This window comes from Typopeltis vanoorti, chromosome 2 (assembly GCF_054136105.1).
Source record: "Typopeltis vanoorti isolate ZY-2024b chromosome 2, IOZ_Tvanoo_1.0, whole genome shotgun sequence".
NCBI classification, from domain to species: Eukaryota; Metazoa; Arthropoda; class Arachnida; order Uropygi; family Thelyphonidae; genus Typopeltis; species Typopeltis vanoorti.
Window position 1 is genome coordinate 153,227,616 of NC_143550.1, and position 22,407 is coordinate 153,250,022.

At 31.6% G+C, this 22,407-nt stretch overlaps 1 long non-coding RNA gene across 3 annotated transcripts in view; it reads left to right on the top strand.

Annotated features, from left to right (window-relative positions):
- Positions 1-8,293, top strand: part of LOC150109536 (uncharacterized) — a 106,183-nt gene extending 97,890 nt beyond the window's left edge. For all 3 annotated transcript variants that reach the window (XR_016549906.1, XR_016549909.1, XR_016549911.1), the window contains 2 exons: positions 1,491-1,720; positions 6,718-8,293. This is a non-coding gene — a long non-coding RNA (uncharacterized LOC150109536). The remainder of the gene's footprint in view (positions 1-1,490; positions 1,721-6,717) is intronic.
- Positions 8,294-22,407: the final 14,114 nt, after the last annotated feature.

A 22,407-nucleotide genomic window follows, 5' to 3' on the forward strand; every position in this document is an offset into this window, starting at 1 on the left:
GAAAAGCCCTTATAAATATTCTTCACCTCCTAGACAAGATTCTGACTCAGGTCTTTCCAACAAAAGGACATTATTGTTACCAACTGAGCTCAAATAAGTTCAGAGGATGACTAGACAGCATATATGCCCACAAATCTAAATCAGCAACAAGTTTCAGAAAAAGAATAGTTTTCTTCAAATTATATCAAATAATTTGTCAAATTTGATAAAGTAGAACTCCCCATTGCAGTCACCTGCTATGTATTGTAGTATATTTTTCTTTTATCTGTGAAATATTCTGATGTATAAGGATATGCAAGGATATGGGAGTAATCGTAAAAGAATATTAGTAAATATCCTGGATAAAATCAATAATATGCATCACTGTATAAAGTTTGTTATTGAAAAAGAATCCATTGATTCATTACCATTCCCTGACTGCTTAATAAATTAACTTCCTGATACCACTTTCATCTTCATTTATGGAAAACTTACATTTACAGAAAGATACAGATTATAGAACATATATTTATCTTTGTAAACGGTTTTTTGTCTTAACAGTGCAACTGCATCAAGACAGATCTTGATTCTTTAATAACCATAATAATAGTTTTAAAATTAGTGAATTTTAACGAATTAGACTCCTTATCGGAAAATATTTTGTATATCTATTCTTTGTAAGTGTTAGTGAAGAAAGATAGCTTGTCTTTTAAAGAATTTCAAAATTATTTTTCTTCCTTTCTCCAGCTTAAAAGTTGACTTGTTTTGCTTTCATTGTTCGTGCAATTCTAGTTAAAATACTAAACATATTAGTTCTAATATGTTTAGTAATTAAAAGTTATTGTTTGTGTTAACTCTTGTCATATTTCTCTGAGGAAATGCTTATTTTGACTTAAATGTGTATCACAAATTTCAAAGAGTGCAGTGGATTTAAAACAGTGCAGCATACTAGTTGTTATGATTTTAAAGGACCAGAAGAGGGCCCTGATTCTGGTAGAAGGGGGGAAGGGAGGTATTGATGATCAAGAATCTTAATTTAGAAGCTAAACAAACATCCTGAAACTGGAAAGTACCCTGTCAGTGACTCCTGAACTGGGAGATGCCCAAGGCCCACAGGATTGTCTCTTCTCCTGCACAGTAACCAACAAAGTCATCCTAATGATAATTAATATCTTCAACATATTTAAAGTAGAATTCAAGAATGTAAGGAGGAAAAAAAAAAACAGCTGAACTTATGTGTGGATCAGGAAATAAAAATTATGTTAATATTAAAATAAAATATTATTGGTTTAATAATGTTTTAATATATCAAATGTCATAGCATATGGTATGATTACTTTGCAGAAACAAATGATGCTAATGTCAACTGAATGCATCTTTGAAGGATTCATTATATTTTACATTTCTGTGTTATTTTTGTCCTCTGTTTTACTAGTATAATTCATTTAATAGCAATACTATATGTAAGTTTTTTTTTTTTGGTTTACTATATATTTGCATTTTGTTTCCAGGTTATTACTGGACTAACAGAAGAACCCAAGTCCATACACTTTATACATGCCAGCAGTGTCAGAAGCAATTTACCAATCAGACTGCTTTTTCTCGACACAAAAGAATACATATGCCAAACTTTAAGATGCACTGCTGCAAATTCTGTGGTTTTTCTACACATCGTAAGGATCATTTGCAGTATCATCAAAGAAGATGTCACCTCAGTTCTACGTTATAAGTGGAAGTTTGGGTATGTTATATATGTCTTTATAAATTTAGATAGAGATCATCATCATCATCACCATGCGTAACAAGGATTTAGGCCTAGCATGGCCTGTTCTGGCCTTAGAAGTCATCGTTTAAGAGGACGTCCTGGTTTTCTTTTTCCTAATGACTTGTACTTTTAAGGCTTGTTTTGGTAATCTTTCTGTTTGCATTCTTTGAACGTGTTCCATCCATTTATGTTTATATTTTTAAATTTTTTCTATTACTGGTTCTTAGTTTAATTCTTTCATAATTTCTTTGTTTCTTTTGTGATCAAATAGGGTATACTTTGCAGTTTTTCTCATAAACTTCATTTCTGCTGTTGTTTATCTTTGTTTGTCTTTTTGTTTTATTGTCCAGATTTCGCTTCCATACAATAAGACTGGTAGGGCTAATGTATTGTATACTTTTAGTCTGGTTTGTTTTTGAACTAGGTTTGGTTTAAATATAGAGTTAATTACACCTGTTATTTTTAAATATTTTGCAATTTTTACATTTATATCTTTTTCATTTTCATATGATCATACATCCTAGGTAGTTAAATGAATTCACCTGTTCTAAGATCATGTTATCTATTACTATTTTAGTTCTTGCTGGATCTTGTCCTTTAGAGGCCATAGTTTTTGATTTTTCTGTTGATATTATCATACCATAATCTTTGGATATCTCATTTAGATCTAAAATACCTTTCTGTAAGTGATCTTCAGAATTTGTAATTATTATTTGGTCGTCAGCAAACAGGAGAGTGTTTAAGTTTACTGTAGGAGAAAGTTTAATTCCTTGATGTAAATTTTTATTCCATTTTATTATTATTTCATTTAAGTAGATATTAAAAAGAGTTGCTGAGAGGAGACATCCCTGTCGGACCCCTTGGTTTATCTCTCTTGTATATGATAGCTTTTAGGATATTATTTGGTATTTGTCTTTCTTTTAATATGTTAAATAATATGTTTCTTTTAACTTCGTCAAATGGTTTTTCAAAGTCAATAATGCAATATGTGTTTCTAAATTGTATTCTCTTCTTTTCTCTATTATTAATTTTAGGCAAAAGGCCAGGTCTATACATGATCGTCCTTTTCTAAATCCATTCTGTACTTCTAAAATAAAGTTTTTGGAATATTTCATTTGTTTGCTATTTAAGATGCTGCTATATATTTTGTAACAGGAATTTAGTATATTGATACCTCTATAGTTTTTAGGGTCATCTCTATTACCTTTTTTAAAGATAGGAATCACAATTGCTTTTTTCCATTCTATTGGGGGGATACCAGTTGAGTAAATTTTATTTTAAAATAATAAGAGTCTTTCTTTGAATCTTGTTCCTGCGTATTTATATAGTTCTGAACCTAGCTTATCTTCTCCAGATGATTTTCTGTTTCTTGTTTCTTTCAGGCCGATTTCTAATTCTTCTTTAGTTATTTCCTTTTCATTTTCGTTAATTGTTTGTCAGTTGTCTTTTTTAAAATATTTGTCTGTCCACAATTCTGTGTAGTAATTTAGAAATTCTTCTAATTTCAATTCAGTGTTTAATTTTATGTTTTCTTTGGTATCTGCATTTAAGTGTTTCAAAATCTTATATACATTGGGTCTTATTTTATATAAATCATGTTCTAAATTAGAAACAAATTTGTTCCATGATTCTCTGTCTTTTTCTGACTTCTCTTTTAGCTATGGCTCTTATTCTTTTATGTTCTATTTCATCTTCTAATCTTTTACAGCTTAACCATTTCTGATACGCTTCTTTTTTCTTTTTGATTATTTCTTTTTATTGTATCATCCCAGATCTTCAGTTTTTTCCTTTTATTGAATTTTTTGGCCTTTTCTAAGTTTTCATTTGCTGCTGCATTTAGTATCAGTTTTTATATTAAGCCATTCTATTTCTTCATTTTGTTTTATTTTGTCTAGATATTGGTTAATTCTTTGTTCATATAGCCATTGTACATTTGTGTCATTCAATAGTCTAGTTTTATAAACAAATATTTCAATTTTTCTTTCTGTTCTTGTTACTTGTAGCCATTTAGGTGGTAATCTTAATTTTATTTTAACAAGGAAGTGGTCACTGCTTATTTCATATCCTCTGAAATAAGCAATGAACTCTAACATCTAGTGAAAATGTTGATGTCTTTTCATTTAATATGAAGTAATCTAATATTGATTTCCATCCTCTTGCTGCCCAAGTATATTTATGTATGTCTTTATGTTTATAGAAGGAATTCATTATTTTTAGGTTATTATAAACTACAAAGTCAATCAATTTTTTACCATTCCTGTTTAGAGTATGTTCTCCATGTATTCCTATATTATTATTAATTTTCGTGTTTCCAATTCTTGCATTTAAGTCTCCTGCTAAAATTACGTAATCATTTTTATTTATTTTATTATATATGTTTTGTAGCTGATTATAAAAATCAATATTATCCTGTTCTCTTCCCATTCTTCTGGGGCATATAAACCAATTATTGTTAAATAGCATCTATCTATTTTTATTCTAGCTTCTATTATTCTTTCATTCCATAATTTATAATGTTTTAACTATTTTGAAAGGGAATTATGAATCCAAATATATATCACATTAAAATTTTTGGTTCCCATTGTTCCTTTTAATTTCTTTTTTGTTTCAGTGATTACTGCTATTTTAAAATTTCTTTCATTTAATAATTGGTCTAATTCTATTTCTTTATATGCTATTCCTCTTACATTCCAGTTTGCTATGTGTATTATATTTTATCGTTTCCATTTTTGTTTTACTTTTTCCATTCCAGGGTCGTTTCCCATAGATTCAATCCAATTATCTTTTTCTGTCAGCTTACAAGTAGGATTATGTTCTCCGTGTCAGGGGACTAGCCTGACGATGGAATAGTTCAGTGGTAGGGCTGCTACCTTAAGACTTCTGAACTAGCTTTCTTCCGAATTTAAACCCATAGGAGGAATAGGGTATATTGAACGGGAAAGAGTAGATTATAGAAGAAGAATTATAGTAAGGTTTATAGAGAGGGCATAGTTGTAAGGCCAGAAATGAAAAGACCCCATGGTCCTCGAGTACTCTAATAGCACAAGGGTCATAAAATAAGAAGAGTTGGCTGATAAGGCCTTATAGGAAAGATTAAAGTAAGTGGATCTTCCTCGAAGGAGAGGACAGATCCAGCTAGGGGTCCATGGGAGTGTCGCTTCCCTTACAATCAAGATGATTGCCTCTTATGGCCCTGTTGGTCCACGAGTCCTTATTCAGTATATTCGGACCACCCCACCATATATATACATATACGCACACACACATGCACATGGTGGGCTCCCCTATCTGCCACCCAGGGGTTGCGCTCTCTATGGGTTACAGGGTCCCCTGAGAGATAGAGACACATTTAAAAATGAATTTATATATATATATATAATGCTGTGAACTGTGATTCCGCCTGTTCTTTGTTATGCTTATGCATATAAGATTACAAATTTATATACAGTGTATGTATATATATATGATGTATTTATTTAAATATAAAAAGTTCACTTAATATAAAGAATTATTTATAATTAAAAATCTTTCTGTACTAAAATATGAAATTGTATTTGAGGAATTCCAGCAAAAGAAAAAAATGTTTACCATTGTGATAATCAATACCTGGAAGAGATATTCAGTAATTCTTTTGAAATGCAAAAATTAATTCAAATATTTGAGATTTTTAATGTAAACATAACTATATTATGTTTACATGAAATTTATTATGAAATATATAAAATATGAAACTCTCTCCTCCCCTAAAAAAAAATACACACACACACACACTTATCCTAAATATAGTACAAATATACATAAAATTTAAATATACTATTTAAAAAAAAGTATAGTACTCTGTTTATTGAATTGCTTAAAGCATATCCTGTTTTTGAAGAACTTGTGAAATATTCCAAAAAATATAGCTTAGAAAACTTAATAATTTGCAGAAATGCAATTACTTCTGTTAGTAAATAAATATTTTGCTGAATCTAGGACAAATAAGATAGATTATTAGACATTAATTTCTTTAAATTGAAAAAATAAATAAGAATGTTTTTCATGTATGGTTGTAGAATTTAGTGCATGAGAAATTTTCATGTGAAGGAAAATACAGATAGCATGAAATGCATTGGGGATCTATTAAATATAAAATATTAAGTTAAAAACATCAGCAAATTTTCAGCACACTTTATTTTGTAATATATCTTGGAGATCAACTTAGGAATCTTTCTTTCTGTCATCTGAGTAATTTTTAGGTATTCATTCAAAAATATTAATACTTATAACAAAATGAGTATAATATAATTTTATTTAACCTGTAATGACATTTTATTTTTCATCTGTTTGCATGCTCAGTAAAGTTTTTCATAGATATCATATGCTGCAGAACCAAATATGTTCTTATAGAAGTTTCTATGTTTCTTTACGCCTCAAGAATTTACCTGCTGTTGTTAAAATACATATTAATTGTGCTAAATTCTTTAAAATCAATATTATGAACAAATTATACTTTTGAGTATCCAAAAGAAGTATAGATTCAGTAAGCATCAATATTTTGATACTTACTATCAATAATATTGATAGTAATCACTTAAAAAATTTGTTTTAAAAATGTTTGTTGCTACTAGTTTATTGGACTGTGGCATTAAGGATTATTACTCATTTATAAGTTCATATTCTCCTTCCTCTGTTTAATGTTTACTTTCTTCACAGTATGGCACAAATTCAAATAAATTGATGATAAAGTTAGAAATCTTCCTTTTACATCTACTTGCTCATGCTATATAAATTCATTAACTGTTTTATATATATTTGTACATTCATTTCCATTTCAATGCAAGAGAAATAATGAGAATTATGAGTTAAAATTGCTCAATAAAATAAATAAATTTGCAGTTCATATTTATGCTTTGATAGGGATTATGTAGTTAGTGTAGCATAACTATGTCTATTTTCTTTATATATGCTTATTTTTATATTTATATTTCCAGTTTTTCCAAATCCATTCCCATCATGGAGAACATTTATCTGTCAAGTATGTAAAAAAACACTTGGGAGTTTACCTGCCCTGTCACGACACAAACGAATTCACATGACAAATATTCAAAAGCATCAGTGTGTGATATGCAATTTTTCAACTTATCGCAGAGACCACCTCATATGTCATCAACGAAGGCATCATGATATTCTGGGAAAGAAAAAGTGACATCTGCAATTTCCAAAAGTTTCCTTGTTAGAAAAATTAGTATGTTATTGTTAAAAGAAAGTATATATATTAAAAAAAAAAAAAAAACTGTAAAATTCTTCATTTGCTTCTTACAAAAACTAGCAACAGAAATGTGTATATAATGAAAGACACGTTAATTATATATATATTTCTTATATGTACAGTGTATATAAATATACAACTTGTGTAAATAATTTGATGGTTAAACAATTGAAGGTCTTTTGCTTTTCTTGTATTAATTGATACCTTGGGGGGGGGGAATTATTCAGTTATCTCTTAATAAAAGTTCTCTCTCAGTAAAACTTTATTGTGATGAATATGTAAAACAGTTGCATTAAGTATTCTAAAATCAACATTGGAATTCTTTTATTTTTTTTTTTTTTTTATTTCTTGGTATATAAAATTTGAAAAGGAAGTCATTCCTTGATAGAACAAGCAATTTATGAAATTTCTGTTTGTCATTTTGCAAAGCTGCAAATAGAAATTTTTTATCCAATTTAAAAAATAAAAAAAAGCTTTCGTTTACTTTTTTTTTTTTTTTTTTTTTTGCAGAAGTGTGGATTATGGTCATGTCCATTTTATCTGTTCATGTATATACACATATAACAGCACTGCTCTAGCTGGATAATATGTTAATGAAATCTAGTATTTGAGATCTGTACTTAAAACTGCCAAATAGTTTTAGTTTAAAATGGGTAACATTTAGTAAATGTAATTATATGCAGCTAGTTGAAATTTCTATTTAAAGCAACTGGAAATTTAAAAAGAATGAAACAGAAAATTTTCTTTGTTTCCCAAGCTTCAAACTTGCAATTTATTTACATTCTTTTATGTATATTATCCAAATCTTGCAGGTATTTGTCTATTGCATATATTCTACTTTGCCATTATGGTTTGCATGTACTATTGAAAATATTGTAGTATACCTTTTTGTGTTGATTGTTACTTTAAGAGGGCTTTATTGGTGTTGGCTACAAAAAATAACAATTGAAAAGCAGCAAGATAACTAAGTCAATGACCAGTAACCTACATGTACTGGTATTCTGCCTTCTGAAATATAATACAGAAGTATGATAAATAAACACCAAGATTTTTCACAGTTAGTTCACATGCAGCTTATAGTTATAACTTATAGTGAATAATTACTCAGTTCTGTCAGTAATTTAAATTAAATTACTGACAGAACTGAGTCCCCCCCCCTCCTTCCGAAAAAAAAAAGCATGCAATATGTATATTATTCTATGAATTTTTATTTCATCAGAAGGGATGTTATGTTATTTATCACATTTGTTTTTCTACTGCAAAATATTTCTCTTAGCCTCACTATACTTCTTAAAGGATTTTTTAGACACCTCGATTACAAATTATAAACTGCTTTAGTAATTTATGCTTGTAAACATTGCAATTACAGTAATATATTTTAAAAAAAAGGACTCAAGAAATTTATTTTTAATATTGTTACATTTTTTTTTAAGAAAAAAAAACAATTTGCTGGTATATTCTGATTAAACTTCACACATTAAATTACACTGTCATTCACATGTAGGGATTAAAATTATTAAAAATTTTAACTAGAAGAAAAGTAAATCTAATTCTCTACAAACATCATTTCTAGTATGTGGTGTGTTTTGATTTGATTTGATTTGTAGTCGGTGGTTGGTAGAGGGGCAACAGGACAGGATCAAAGATAATCAAGTAAGCCAGTGTATAAAGTGTAGGGAAATTATGTGCTTTCTGCACATCGTTTCCCTGATGTGCAGGAGCAGTAGTGCCCATAATTTGGAACCAGCCTACACAAAGTAAACTACATCATTTGTTACTAATAAGCTTAAAAAGGAAAAAATTTGCATAAAAGCAAATCTTGAAAAATAATCAGGTATTATAAATATCGTATCATATAATCCTTTGCCATAATTGCCTGAAGCTAACATTGTGTTTATGTTAGTTTTAGCATGACTCATGTTGTGAGAGTTTTTCTATTTAATAATCATATAGTTTAATGATGGTCATAGTCACAGGAGTCATCAAATTTATTTTACAAATGGCAAAAAATCTAGTTTCTTTATTCTTGCAAATTACATACCAATTAGAAAATTTGTAAAACTAAAAGAATACTAAGCAACTGAATCTTAATTTCTTATATTTACATTGAAAATATAGAATATATCTATAGCAAAAATATAGCCATATATGATTATCATCTTGTAGCTTAATATAAAGGAAATAGACATCTAAATATAATGATGATAATAATTATTATTATTATTACATGACACCTCCAGTGAGTCCAAGGGCTCGTTGCAGGAGGGCACTCTACTCTGCCTCACTAAATAAATCTCACCCTCTCTGCTACTACTCAATTCTCCTACTACGACACTACTACTACCAAATGCCATCTACCACTCATCATTACCAACAACAGTATTTTTTGTCTATAAATTGCATATATTCTGAAGGCTGGTTTGTTTATACATGGGATGAAAACCTAAGTTTCTAGGAGGAAAAAAAAAACCCTGCTTCCTCCATATGAGATCGGTTAACTCACCTTCAATTGAAAAATTGAAGATTCTAAAGATTCCCCTCATTATGATGAGAATCGAACCCAAATCTTTTCCAATTGAAAGGTGCAATGTTCCGCTGTTCATTCATTTGAGCTGTGGAGGTATTATTAATAATTAATATTAATAACTAATTGATATTAGTTTAATTCTTTTTATGTGTCTGTCTTCATTTCACTTCACAAAACTATTTTCATCCATAAGCTCAATTAACAAAGAGGCAGTATGCATGTAGATATTACAAAAACAGAATGAGCAAACCAGGTTTAATTTTTTATGTGAATTGTATCCACCAAAGGCTGTTAGCATGTTGTATATTGGCATTAGTACTGTGGGTAGATTGAGGGTTAGATAATCCAGAAACCTACTCCCTAGACCAGACAAGGTTTCTAGAGCATGGTAGTCAAATATTGGGGTGAAACTTTTCTCCCACTGAAAGACATTCACAAAAAAACATCCATTCTTATGGTTAGACTGAAACTTGTTGGTTGGAGTGTTGCACTAATCATGTGGTCAGTCTGGCCAGCCAAATCTTAAGATCCTAATTGGTTTCCTCAGAGAACTACATCATTTATCCTAATTTAATGAAAAAGAAAGCAGACATTTTATTTCCATTAATCTTTCCTCTCCAAGGAAGCCATTTAGGGCAGGATTTTATGATCAGCTTTATTTGTTCGTTCAGTTTTTGTAATGTCTGCATGTACATGCCTGTTTATTAATGCTCCTTGAAAATGCCTTTGTGACAAAGACAGCATATCAAAAGACAATTAAATCAATTTAAGTTATTTCTGGAGATCAATTTTCTTCCTATTAAGCCACATCTTGAATGATAATCCAAGTTCAAACTTCAGTGCAAATGATTACGACAGGCTTCCCCTGCCAGCTGTTTAGCCAAGTGGATAGCATTTATTTCTGTAGCTAGGCTGTGAGTTGATTTCACAATGGACACAGATGTTTGTAAATCTTTTAGAGGGGCATAAATTTCATCTAATGTTGAGAATAGATGTGATGAAATTCATATAAAAAAAAAAAAGAAAAGAAAAATGCTTATGTTGAATTTTTTCTTGACAATTATTCATAAGACTATTACACTTTTTTATAAAATCTTTATCAAGTAGCTTTATTTTTATCCTCCTACATGTTTCGCCAATCTGTTTCTATTGGCATCCTCAGGGAATACAATTCAGTAAGCACAAAATGAAGGTTACAGACTAGGTTATAACCATGGTTCTAAATCATACAAAAAATTGGTATTGTGCGTGACAATGTGCATGTCTCGTTAACGTGATTTATTCGTGATGACTCACGACGTAATTGTTATGAAAGTTCATTTCTTTGATGTTTAATGATCTGATAAAAGTTTTCCAAATTTCTGGTAAAATTAGACCTTGATTCTTGTTTAGGTTTTCAGTTTTACGGGCGACTGTAGCTGCTTCTTTAAAGGTTCTTGAATGGTAGTTATCTTCTATGTATGGCATAAGGCTCTTATCCCACTCAATGTGATGGTTAGTAGAGGCAAAGTGGCATGAAAGGCCTGATATGTCTTGTCTGTTATTTCTGACATATCCTATGTGTTCTTTCTTTCTCGTTTCGAAGCTTCTAGATGTCTGACCTATGTAACTAATACCACATGAGCAAGGAATATTATATACTCCAGAGTATTTGTAGAATGGGTGAGGATCTTTCGGTGATCTTAAAAATTTCCGAATAGTATTGATTGGTTTGAATGCCACTCTGATCTTGTATGGTTTTAAAAGGTTAGCTAATTTTTTGGAAAGGTTGTTGACAAAAGGAATTGTAATTGTACTGATGTATTGGACGTCATCACGTTGTCGATGTGGTATATCAGTAAATAGAATCTTGTTATAGTCTTTTAGGGTAACCATTTAAAGAAAGTTCTCTGGATATTGTGGTTAATTCTGTTAGTAGGTCATCCTTGTCTGTCGTATACTGTATAGCTCTTTTCTTGAGACTATGGATAATGCTAAGTTTCTGAGCTATGTGATGAGCTGAGTTGAAATGGAGGTAACGTCCAGTATTTGTAGGTTTTCTGTATACAGATAGGTTGATACTATTATTGGATTGTTTCTTTATTAAAATGTCAAGGAATGGCAGTTTTTTATCTTTTTCTATTTCTAATGTGAATTTGATGGTTTACTGATATACCACATCGACAACGTGATGACGTCCAATACATCAGTACAATTACAATTCCTTTTGTCAACAACCTTTCCAAAAAATTAGCTAACCTTTTAAAACCATACAAGATCAGAGTGGCATTCAAACCAATCAATACTATTCGGAAATTTTTAAGATCACCGAAAGATCCTCACCCATTCTACAAATACTCTGGAGTATATAATATTCCTTGCTCATGTGGTATTAGTTACATAGGTCAGACATCTAGAAGCTTCGAAACGAGAAAGAAAGAACACATAGGATATGTCAGAAATAACAGACAAGACATTTCAGGCCTTTCATGCCACTTTGCCTCTACTAACCATCACATTGAGTGGGATAAGAGCCTTATGCCATACATAGAAGATAACTACCATTCAAGAACCTTTAAAGAAGCAGCTACAGTCGCCCGTAAAACTGAAAACCTAAACAAGAATCAAGGTCTAATTTTACCAGAAATTTGGAAAACTTTTTTCAGATCATTAAACATCAAAGAAATGAACTTTCATAACAATTACGTCATGAGTCATCACGAATAAATCACGTTAACGAGACACGCACATTGTCACGCACAATACCAATTTTTTGTATGATTTAGAACCATCGGTTATAACCTAGTCTGTAACCTTCATTTTGTGCGTACTGAATTGTATTCCCTGAGGATGCCAATAGAAACAGATTGGCAAAACATGTAGGAGGATAAAAATAAAGCTACTTGATAAAGATTTTATAAAAAAGTGTAATAGTCTTAAGAAAAATGCTTGTTCTCTCATTTACAGGTCTGTCAAAAGGGTTTTACGTATCATAGTCACAAGATGCATATCTAATCTAATGATTTGGATTAACAATATAACTTTCAAATATACAAACTCTTAAATCTAAGGCCTACTGGCTAAAAGTACATTTACTTCAAGATATAAGACATTCCATGTCAAGACTGGAAGTCCTGATAAATGTGAATGTAGGCAGTGTATGCAACCTCTTTGAAGACTTGACAGAGACTTGGAGATGCAATGCTGTCCTTTGCAAAGAGGATCTAACAATCTCTGCAGAGAATTGCAAAGAAACTCTGCTAAATATCCGTAATTCATAATCTGAAATATGCTTAAAAGTATTCAGAGTTTTGAAATAGTTTTATAAGGAAGATCGTTTAATTTTGTTCAGCATATATATATATTTAGCAGTAACTGAAGTGTACAAACTGGGGGAGGGGCAATCTGAGTATTTTTAGTACTTCACAAGTGCATAAAGAGAGAAATTATAACAGCTTTATTAATGTGTGATGTTATCCTTCCATATTTTTTTCATATTAGTACACTTGTTTTTCCAGTTCTGTTAATTGATGTTGACTTGTTTTTTCCATTCTGTACGTATCTTAACAAGTGGAGCGGAATATTTTTGATTCAGACAACAGGTAGTGTAGTGCTACTAACCACTGCTGTTAATTTAATATGATCAGTATATACACAAAATTAAATAACTTTCCACACACACACTCACAGTCTACACATACTGCCAAAATGATAATCATTTATAATATGTGAGGAAATGCTTCTCTGTCAACATTAGCAATATTAATTTAAATATGAAAGACTTTGGTGCTTCAATACCTTCATGCCCTTTGAAGTGAGTCTAAGGATTCACTCCATGCACTAAGGCCTTAAAAATAAGAAAGTTAAGGCCTTGTCATGCACTTTATAGCTCAAAATTTAACTAAGAGCATTTACGAGTGTTTGTACTTCTGAATACTTAATCATTCTCAAGTATTCATTAGCAAGTTTCATTCACCTAACCATCAAACTACATTTGGTTTGTCTCCTATGTGTGCAAAATCTTACAAGACTATTTTTACCTATAATATGCATAAGTAGGTTGTGTATGTTTAAACAGCATTATGGTAATATTTAAGAATCTGAAAATAAAATGCAAATATCTGGAAAAACTGGTATACTGAATTGTGTTTATCTTTGTGTCAATTAACCAATTAGTTATCCAGTCTTCAAATCAGATGATCATCACCTTTTGTTTTAGTTTTGTAGCTTTTTAAGATAGTTACCTGTAGTCACTCTGAGGCTTTTATTTTATTCCTGGAGGAAAACTGTTCTCATATTCAAAATATAAAATTTGTGGTAGGCAAGTTACTTATTAATTCCACAAACAAAAGTTCCATCAATTTAAGATATCTTGCTATAACTTTGTTGCAGTGAAGTATATATTTCTTTCCCCAGATTGTACACCTCACTCAATTTCTGATTGTTTTAAAAAAAAAGAATATAATTTCAAAATATGAAAGAATCTGACCACAAACTGAAAATTTTGTGATCAGATTTAAATTTTAATTCTAAAATTAAACATCTGGCTGAGTGTGATTTAGTCTCGTGGAAGTTAACAGGGTTTTGCCACTCAATACAATATAACATTCATTGTGAATCTTAACAGTTGAGAGTGTTGGCAACTTTTACTCATGTATGTGCTTCCAGTCAGTGAATTATGGTTAGGCTTAGCCTTTCTTCTAAATTTTTTCTGATCTCTTTCTGAAGAGTTAAAGGAAGGGAATACAGTGTGAGTAATGAAAACGGGAAGGCTTGGAATGGCAAAATGACATGAATATTAATGTAAGGAGCCAGGAAATAGACATGTTTTTTTGTAGATAATGATGATGCACTAGAACCATTCAAGTGAAAAAGAGATTAATGTTCAACAAGTATTATAGCTGATTACAAGGGACCATGACTGCTTTTTTACATCATGCAAGTTTACTGCAATCTGGGAAAGGAAGATGGAAATTTTACGTCAAACCTGCTGTGAAATTTTTTTGAGATGCTGGGAAAAGAAGATAACATGCAGAAAAATAGATGCCAGTGTAAAATTTCAAGTATTGGATCAGGCATTGTTTGAATTTTCTTCTGTGGGATTAGCTAGCACAGAAAATAAGGGAGCATGATATTGAAGGATTAGAGAGAGAGCAGATCAAGCAGGCTAAAATGTTGCAGAACAGTTTTTTTTTTCCCTAGCCTGAGTAATCCAGTACAATCTTAAAGGGAAGTTTGACTTCATTCTTGTCTGCTTGCTCTTATGATGGTTTTTAGTGTTAGTCTTAAAAATATATTTAAAAGAAAAAGTAAATTTATATGTAACATTCCAATTACTCAACACTCTTCATAAAACAACCCTCCCTCCCCCATGCTTTCCATGTTTAAAAATTTTCAAATATTCTTCACTAGAAATGTTAACAGCTATTACTCCTTCTAGTTTTATTTATTCATGGTATTTCCTGATGAAGTGAAACAATGTGTTTTCACGAAACTAGTTGAATTAAAGCATATTTTCTATCCGACATCTTTGTGTGTGTGTGGTTAAATATGGGAAATAATTACTTCTGAAATGTTTATTCTCCACAGAAGCCTACAAAACAAGATGCAAACTCATTGTGAGTTTTTACTTACAAAAGCAAATAAATTTGAAAAAAAAAAAAGCAAAAAAAAAACTAACTGTTCTACAATAGATTAACATTTCTATTAAGGTATCAAGATAATGGTGTCATCCCTTGTGTTTTAAATTTGGGCTGGCAGTTGACTAAACATGCATTAAGAATTTACCGATGCACAGATGTAATATTTAACTTTATTTATTTATTGTATGGAGGTATAGGTGCTATATTTCTAAATTGTACTTAGTTTACACAAGTGAGAAAAACCAAATAATGAAATTAGGCTTTGAAAATGACAACAGTAATACAGAAGACAATGCAAAATAACATGAAGACATTTTGAAAAGAAAAAACAAGTTGTAAATATGCCTTAAATGCATTCACTGTAACCACACTCCCTGGAAATGCATTCCATTCACTAACCACTCTCTATGAAACAACCTAATTTTTCTCCCTTTCTTCACTGCTCACACTCCCCTTATACAGCTTTCAGAGATGGACACTTGTTCTCCCCCCCACTCTCTCTCTCCATTCTATGAAAAACTTCATACCAGGCAATGAAATTCATCTCCCACCTAACAATCACAAACATCCTACTCATAACCAGATTCGGACCTTCAGCCTGTTGGTTGGAGAAGATATACTAACCACTCGGCCAAACAGGAGTGATTGCAACATGAATACAATATGTTACATATAAATTTACTTTCATTTTGTTTAAATATATTTTTAAGACTAAATGCTAAAATACGTCATAAGAACAGAGTAATTTTGAGGAAAATTGTTGACAGGAAGTTAATGATGTAAATTTTTCATGTATTATTGTAATATTCTGCCTTAAGGATATATATAGAGAATTTGATGATGAAATATTACAAAGACAGAAAGGTGAATGCAGTAGTAAAAACTACATTGACTGAGCAATAAATGAGTAACATTACCTTGTTGAAAAGACCTGGATGGAAATCTCATGGCATGAGGATCTTTAAGACCATCTTTGGTTGAGAGTGATTTAGTCTCGTGGAAGTTAACAGGGTTTTGCCTCTCAAAAAACAGACAGACTACAGGCAAAATTGAAGCATATAGGTGGAACAGAGTTAGGATAATTCTTAGGAAACTTGCACAAGTCAATATGTATAACTTTTGGAAATTCAGTGTAGGTACTAATTGCAATAATACTAAATGTTCTTGACATCAGCTGCAGCCAACAGTATGATAGAAACTGAAAAGTAAATATTAGATCCTGTACATTAGAATAAACAGGACCCTCAAATATGTCATTCTGGCAATTTAGCAAATATAAGCCAAACAAGTGGTTCATCCTAAATTAGGCAACACAAAATGAACTGCTGCATTGAATTGCTTCTAATGAACACTTCATTCAGGCCACAAACATAATTTACAACTCATCTATTTGTTCATCTCAACATATGAAGTATTTCCTTTAAAACTGCAATACAGATGTACTGATGAATCATCCATAGATAAACGAGTGAAAGGGAAGAACAAGAGGCCATCCTTGGAAGTTGTGGTGAGGAAGTACAGCATGAAGTACTCCGGGTTAGAGCTAGTTGTAGAAAGCTTTTTTCACTTGGTTATAAATTAAATTAAATTTGCCAAGAAATTATATTCTTGTTTAATCCTTTTTCCAAGTGTAAGTACATAATTTGTAATCAGATGAAAAAACCTTATACAAGTAGTATCTCTACTTGTAGAAAGTTTTTACTACACCTTTTTACTACTTGAATATGGGAAATATATGACTTCTGCATTAATTCAACCCTGGTATCTCTTCTTGCTCCACTGATGAGTTCTTAATAAAGGTTAAAACTGGTCTGGATAGTGGCCCTTCCCATAACATGTTTCTTACATTATGTGGCATACTAAGGCAGCTGATGTGAAATCATCGGCCTCTACATAGAAGAGGCCTAGTTGCAAAGATACTTTACTCGCACACATTGTTTGCTTAGGATAAAACAAGAATATAATTTCTTGGAAAGTTTAATTTAATTTGTAACCAAGTGAAAAAAACTTTCAACTAAAATTGTATCTCTGCATAGACATTGGATAATTGATATCTAGCTGTCACATAAGCCCAATAAGATAATCTATACATGTTTGTATGAATGAACATATGAAGGTGAAAGGCAATCGCAAACAACCAAGCTCTAGGTTGGATTTGAACCTTCAGCCTCTTGTCTGGAGAGCAGATGTGCTTAACCACTCAGCCAACCAGGCTGGCCATAATTAATCAGGTGAAATTTCATAGCACCAAATTATTTAACACATATATGAAACATGTCTGTTTATTTTGTCATTGCATATATAATACAGAGAATTTTGAATAGCATTCACAGAAATTTCTGTGATTAAATATTTAAAATACAGATATCAGATAACTTTGTTTTTATGTCAGTCCCACACCAGAGAGAGAGATCCCAAGCTCTCTTTGGATCACCTCACATGGAGATCATTGTTTAAGACATTGTGTGAAGATCTTGAAGCATGAATTACTGGAGCACCACAAGGTTTTGAAAATGAAAAAGAGACATGACAGTGCAGTGTGTAGGCAAGTGGTTAAAAGAAGAAAGGAATTACTTTATACGTTTCTTGAAGACCTGAGGGTTGTAATCACTGGGGGGAAAAAACAGTATGAAGAATACTGTTCCCAAGTGCAGAGGTGGAGAGAATGAAGTAGGATGAGAACTTGGTTCATGAGTTTAGAACGGAAATGTGTGTTGGTGTGAACCAACAGCTGCTCATATTTGTACATATGTGATTGGAAGAAAGTGGAAGAATGGAAATGACTAGTTTGGTGGAGCAGTGCCCATGAAAATACCTACAGAAAATACATAATGCAGCAGCACAGCATCTATAAGAAAGCAAGCAGGGAGAGAAGGGCCATCAATTAATTGGATTGCTTTCTTTTAATAGTCAGTCAAGTATTCTAATGGAGATTCTAGGTGCACTACCCCAAATGTGAGAAAAACATTGAGGTAAGGTTTGATCTTTATAAAGTGTCAGGAGTTGAACAGAAAGAACTATTTAGAACAAAAAAAAAAAAAAAGAAGGAATACTAAGCCTTTTAAATGAAGAAGAGGCTGTGGACCTGATGTTCTTGTGGCAAGACAGGTTAGATGTGAAAGTCAACGCAAGAAGAGAAACCTGATCTGATTAGAGAAGGATATTGTCAAAAGTGAGGGAGAGTGAAGCATGGGCTCTCTTCTGGGAAATTAGAATTACATTTTGGTAGCATTAAAATTCACCAAGTTATCCTCACCCCACTTGAGAATTACAAGAATTACATGGAGATCAGTGTTAAAAGCATTGTGTGAAGATCTTGAAGTGTGAATTACTGGAGCACAAGGTTTTGAAAATGAAAAAGAGGAGTGGAGAATACTGTAATGAGCAAAGTGTGAATGTCAGAGAATGGTGAATTGTTGATATATAGGAGGAAGAGTGTGGGTGAAAGCATAGAGCCCTGGACTACTCCAGCATGGATTGAAAAATCTGATGAAACCATCTACCATGACAAGTGATAAAGCGATGCAATGCATTCACAAATGGAAGGAGGACTATCCTATGATAAAGTTTAATGAAGTGAAACAGCACTAGGAAACGATTAAAAGTAATATTTAATGCTTCCAATATTTCATCTCAGTTATAGAGACATTGTCAGGGAGTACAAAATGACACTTATAACACACGCACATACATGGAGGAATATCCTAAGGTGGCAACTTGGTGAGAAGGCCACGATGCAAGACTCAATCAATTGCCTTGGAAATATCAGGAGTGACTACTTGAGTTTCTCCGAACTTTTCTGTGGCTTGTGTTCAAAGGTGGATGAGGTCAGATAAATCTGCTGTGGAACGAGAATGACAGTCCATATTTGTCATCACTAAGTAATGGATTGTGAACTGCTGTTCGCAATGTCAATTTTTTTATAATTTGGTGTTTTTGTATGCATGTGAAAGATAATATTTGCATTAATCTTATAAATTAAAGATGCCAAGAAGTTATTTCAACATTGCATCAGTCTATTAAATGTTGATTGCTGCTGATTGCAAACAGAACAGTTATGATTGTCAAGAAGCTTTTTTTTGTTGTTGGTAGTGTTTAATTAAAAAACAGTTTTATTTAGTCACTTCAATTTTTTTTTTGTTTGCAAGTCTCCCTATTAGCTTAAAACATTTTATGAATTGCACCAAAGAAGGGGGGGGGAAAACTTTGTTGTGTCGAGTTTGTTAAGTGCTCATTTTACATCTAATTAGTCATTTTACTGTTTTGACTCTTTCCGCACCATTTTCCTCTTAGTGCTAGCCAGTTCACATGAGAGCTTTATTGCATACCACTTTCTGTTACATTTTCTTTACTACTTGCAGTTTGTATTGTACAAAAAAAAAATTTCGGCAGTAGTTTTGACATGAACTCATTGAAGCATTCCAGATATTTTCTGAGTCCAGATGGGTCGACATCAACTGCTCAAGGCCTAGCTTAGCCACTTCCAATTTGTCTTAACGCCATTGTGGCCTACACATTTGTAGTGGCTATCTATTTTGAACCTCTGTTAACTGATCATCAGGGAAGATCAACTGCTACTGTAATGCTGTGACTTCTGCAAGACAGAGAGCAATATGATCTTTTATTTATCATTATCTTATATTACCCACTCTCAATGAGTGCACTGAATGTTTTATTTATTCATTTATTTTTTTCAATATTTAGACATCTAGTTTTGGAGAGCTATCCCCAAGGAAGCTGTGGATTTAGCTTATCTCAGATATATCACAACACAGTAATGGGTTCGGTGCTACCAATCTTTCCTGATTATGCATTACAAATATGATCTTCTTGGGCTTGTGAAAATACTCTGTCTGCTTTCATTTCACTAGTAATCCATATTATACAAGCACTGCTTTAATCAAAAAGCAATAGCAATAAAACTTTGTCATCATTGTTAATTATTTTGTAGTATCAGGCCTAGTCCTGATAAAAATGTATTTACGTCCACATTATCATAAATAAATTGACTAACAATTTGAATTGGCCATGTCATTTTATTTTTTATAGCAGATTCTTTGTCTGTTATATATATATATAATAGCCAAATAACCAGTCTAGGTTGTGAATCAACCTGTTATTGTAGTGTGAGTGTTTATGCAAATATTATGCATTGCAAACGTGGCTCTAATGCTGCTATAAAATAATTAGTAACAAAACACAGTGGCATCAAAAAATATATATATATTTATTGCATGTGCCTGAATAAATACTGTGATCATGCTATCAGTTTTGTGAGAAGAGTCTAAAACTGAAGCCTTAGTTGTAATGGTTTCTAAATGATACCAGCTCTCTGATGATAAGTTGTATATGTGAAAATAAGTTTTATGAAAAAAAATATGATTTTAAATTTAAGGAGGTAATTCTATCATTTTTTGGCTATTTCTTATTTTTGTATTTAAGATTTGTTTGAAATAAGGTTGAATCATCAGTTAGTAGCATTAAACACAAGTAATACAACAAGAGCTGAATGATGTCAGTTACAGTAAGCTATGGTCTTCTGTCTTATTGGTGCATTATGTAAAATTTTTGAAGGAAAAAAAAAATGCTCAACATTAGAAGTGGAAGCTGCATTTCATTGCATGAACCACACTAATAAATGTGACTTAGACTGACACTTTATTGCACCAACTGACATTATACTCACATATAGATTCACAGTAGCAAACATAAGATAACCTAACTGGTATATGTTAGTTACAACAGAAAAATACTTATAAGATACATCTTTTAACTGTTGTAGTTTGCAGCTTTTTACCTACAAGCATAACTACTGAATATATTATTATAACATATCTCCATGGGGTCAACAGACTCATTACAGCAGATCATACTCAACAAGCAATGCGTCATACTAAACCTTAAGTGTGCTCTAGCAGTGTGCTTTATGTTCATGCCCTTAACATTCATAACACATTTTGAGATGTAGAAATCTACGTATTGCTATGGTCTCTCATCCCTTCACTTTTGATGGAGAGTTTCCATACCATAATGAAGACTATGTGATCAAATTTGAGCACAATAATCCATGTGTTCTGGTCATTGCTATATTCAGTGGCACAACCACTTCTTATCCTTACTTGTTACAATTTGCTCTTTATGAGAGTAGCAATATATAAATCATAATTATTACCCTATACCTTATTTGATGTTGTTCTTGATTTGCATCATTAAACAGTTATAAACCCAAATTTTACACTGAGTTGTAAACATTCTGAATTTACATTGTTGTATATTTGGGGATTTCCTTATTTGTCTACTGTATGCTGTTCAGGGATAGACTGCCTAGATTAGGGATAAGCCATTACATGTTTAACAGCTAGCCACACATCGAATAATAGACTGTAAACAATTGTGTAATGGATTGTGGCATTATCCAATCACTAAAAAAAGTTCAAACCGTTTTATTTTTGCCTCATGCAATCAAATGAGCAGCAAAGAGTTAATGCAGCTAGGTTTCATTAATATGAACTTCAAATATCCTTTCTTAGTGTCTGTTTCAAATATTCAAAGATAGCATTGAAGCCTACACATTCACATTCTAAGTAAAATAATTCCTCATAAAATTAATGACCATCTCCACCTAGCCATGGTGTATAAAATACATTAGCCATCTTACACTTTGTGCCCATGTTATTTCAAAGGAATCTTACAATGGTATTGCAATTTTAATAGTACACTTCATGTCCATGTTTTGGTTGATAGAAATATCCATCATCTGGTTGGATGGTTAATTGAACTTGCATGCAAATTTTTATGTTTATATATATAGTGAAACATTTTTTTTTATATTTATTTCAGTTCACTGTTTATTTGATAATTGAAAATAAAAGCAAATGAGGATTAATTTACAATTTCATAAAATGCTATTTCTTTAAAATTGTAGTGTCTGTACCTATCTTCATTATTTCAGTGGTTCCTTATGGAAAATCATATTTCAGTTATTTCAATTTGCATCATATTTTGAATGTAACCATACAGAAAGTGGTATTTGGAAGCAAATTACAAAGTGAACATTAAAAAGCAATTTTTTTTTAATTATGCGAATCTCACCCGTGATAGGCTATCTGTAGTACATGAGCATCAGCACCATGGGCAGGCTAAGGGATAAATAATGTGGAAACTCAAGAGATCAAACACAGAACTTTTTCAAGCCACTATCTTCCAATAAGCAGGATAGTGGTCTCACATCAGACAGTAAATTCATCCAAAGACATTCACAAAC